This window comes from Rattus rattus, chromosome 8 (assembly GCF_011064425.1).
Source record: "Rattus rattus isolate New Zealand chromosome 8, Rrattus_CSIRO_v1, whole genome shotgun sequence".
Classification (NCBI taxonomy): Eukaryota; Metazoa; Chordata; class Mammalia; order Rodentia; family Muridae; genus Rattus; species Rattus rattus.
Genome location: NC_046161.1, coordinates 91,249,740 through 91,252,881, shown reverse-complemented (window position 1 = coordinate 91,252,881; position 3,142 = coordinate 91,249,740). Strand labels below are relative to the sequence as shown.

Genomic DNA, 3,142 nt, shown 5'->3' with positions numbered 1-3,142 from the left:
TCCATCTCTTTTGGTTAATTTTGGTTGGATGTCTATATTGTTACATATTAAAATAGCTATACCAGCTTGCTTCTTGAGTCCATTTGCTTGGAAAATCCTTTTTCAACCCTTAACTCTGAGGTAATATCTATCTTTGATGTTGAGCTATATTTCTTGTATGGAGCAGAATGATAATCCTATTTTCACATGCATTTTGCTAGCCTGTCTTTTTATTAGGGAATTGATGATGTTGATATTGGAGATACCAATGACCAGTAATTATTAAGTACTATTATTTTGGTAGTGGTGGTAGCTGTGGTGTGTGTGTGTGTGTGTGTGTGTGTGTGTGTGTGTGTGTCTGTGTGTGTCTGTGTGTGTGTGTCTGTGTGTGTCTGTGTGTGTGTGTGTGTGTGTCTGTGTCTGTGTCTGTGTGTGTGTATGTATGTCCTTCTTTGGGGTTGGTGGGCACAATTTTTTTTTTAACTTTTTATTGGTTGTTTGTAAATTTCACATCATGCACTGTAATCCCATTCATCTCTCCTACCCCTCATATCTACCCTGTACTTATCCTCCTCACCCTACAGAGAAAAAGTAAAGATCATGGGGTAGAAGCTGTAGCGTGCCGCAGTCTGCCCCACAGTACACCCTTTTATCTGGGCTTCTTTGCAAATGTTCATTGCAATGACTCATTGATCTGGTACAAGGCAAATGGTTTCTGCTACTGAATCAATACTGGAACCTCACTGGGACTCCTCTCAGATATCCTGTTGTTACTTGGTGCCCTAGAGATCCTATAGTCTGGGGTCTGTAGGAACAGCCCTTCATGTATTCCAGCAATGCATCCATGGGTTAGATATTGGGGTGGACCATCTCAAAGCCCTGGATCTTGGCCTGAGAGTTATCTAAGCTGGTCAACCTACCAGCTCTACTGCCTCCACACCCTCAGGCTGGCTCACCAACAATGCCCCACAACCAAGGCTAGCTCTACCCTGCTGTCAAAGCTATATCAGAACCTACCCTCCCTAGTATTGCAGCCAGTTAAGAACACGGCAAGTTTTCCCACTCTTATGACCCTAGGGCCAGCTCTCCTATCTGCCATAGGTGGCAAGGAATATGGGAGGGGAGGAGGGATCTCTCCCTCACTGCTGTTTGCTGCACTCATAGCCCCCAGGCTGGCTCACCTCCAACCCCCACAGCCAGGCTAGCTCTACTGCCAAGACAAAGTACTATGCCAGCTCTTCCAACTGCTATAGCATATGAGGGGCAAGGCCAGCTCTCCTACTCTCATGACCCCAAGTCTAGCTCTCCTACCTGCCATAGGTGACAAGGGGTAAGGGTGGGAGAGAGCATCTCATCCCACAGCACCACATGGCAGACAAGTTTCAGGGCCTGCTCTCCCAAGTGCTACAGCAGGTGACCAGCAAGACCAGCTTTCCTGCTCTCATGACATGACCCCAGTGGCAAGCTCTCCTGCCCACCAGATGGCAAAAGGGAAAGAAGGGGAATCTCCCTTACACAATGACAACTCACAGCATACAAAAGGCAGGGCCAGCTCTCCCATGCTCACACTCTGCAGGTCAACTCCTACAACCCGCCATCCAGGACCAGCTCTCCTTTGCTGCCGAAGCAAGATGCAGGTCCCATTCTCCTGAGCGCTGCAGCTGGTGAGGGGCAGGGTCAGCTCTCCTGTTCTCATGACCTCAGGGCCAGGTCTCCCACCTAGTACATCCAGAGGTGGCAGGGCTGGGAAATGGGGGTAGGGGGAGAATCTCTTCCTCTCACTCATTCATGCATGGGAGTTGAGTGGGAGGGTCATTTCTCCCACACTCAAACTCTCAGGCCAGCTCACCCACAACTCCTGAAATGCGCAGGCCCATTCTTAGTATTACAACCAGCTGGGGGCCGGATCAGTTATTCTGCTCTCATACCCCAAGGTATGCCCAGGTTAAGAGCGGGGCCAGTTCTGCACAGCCCTCATACATCAACATATCCTCAGGCAGTAACCTGGACCAGAAACATCTGCCTGGCCTTTGGTGGTAGCAGACCCCTGCTACTGCAAGGCCACAGACCCAGACATGGTCCCCATGGCAACACATTCCAGGATTGATGGCATCGCTGGCTACTCACATCAGCCTGTTCCTCACCATCCTCGAGTCTCCAGTTCTGCCTCTCTTCTTTGAGCCCACATCTTTCTGTTTCTCTTTCTCTTCTATTTCTCCACTACTTACTTGCCCCTCTTAGCGATACCTGGGGTCTTCGAGTGTCTAGGGTCACCTCAGGAGTGGTCTCAGGAGTTCTATGCCCTCCTTGTGCATTAGCCCCAGGTAGGCATGGTCTTGGGCATGGTCTGCCTCCCTCTCCACGGCCTGCATAGTGCTGTGTTGGCGGTCACCTCAAGCTGGCTCCTTTTCCAGGCCCCAGTACCAGTCTCCATGGCTCCAGGGCTTGCTCCTCACCAAGAGTCATCTGTCTCAGGTTTACTGCCTCCCTGAGTCTGCAGTCCCAGGCTGGAGGTGGGGTTTCTTCTAGTCTCTGGTTCACACCATGCCCTGGCATCCTGCTGATGCCTGCAAGATGTCGGACTGGTGGTTTTCTCAGGCTAGCTCCCTGTCTGGACCTGCCTGGCACCAGACTGGTGGTCCTCTCTGACTCACTTTTTTTCAGACAATGTTAGGATCATTCAGATTAGTTCACAGGTCAGAAGCCAAGCATGAACATCGCCTCTCTTTTCTCTGCCACCTACTGATGCACTTGTGACACAACAGCCACCCCTAAAAATGCCTTCAGGGACCTGGTGTGAGATTATTCATTGCCTGTGTTTACATAGATATAATTAACCTCCTTGGGTTGTAGTTTTCCTTCTAGTGCCTTCTGTAAGACTGGACTTATGGATATATGTTGTTTAAATTTGACGTCATGAAATATTTTCTTTTCTCTTTCTTTGGTGATTGAAAGGTTGGCTGGGTACAGTAGTCCCTTAGAGTCTGCAGAACACCTGCCCAAGCCCTTCCGGCTTTTAGAGTCTCCATTGAGAAGTCAGGTGTAATTCTGTTAGATTTGCCTTTATCTGTTACTTGCTCTTTTTCCCTCGAAGCTTTTAATATCCTTTCTTTGTTCTGAATATTTAATATTTGGATTGTTGTGTGGCGAGGGGACTTTCTTT

At 49.0% G+C, this 3,142-nt stretch overlaps 1 non-coding gene across 1 annotated transcript; it reads right to left on the bottom strand.

The window, feature by feature from the left end:
- Positions 1 to 2,645: 2,645 nt before the first annotated feature.
- Positions 2,646 to 2,773, bottom strand: LOC116908422. The gene has a single exon (XR_004388956.1). It is a non-coding gene; the product is annotated as a small nucleolar RNA SNORA17 (small nucleolar RNA).
- Positions 2,774 to 3,142: the final 369 nt, after the last annotated feature.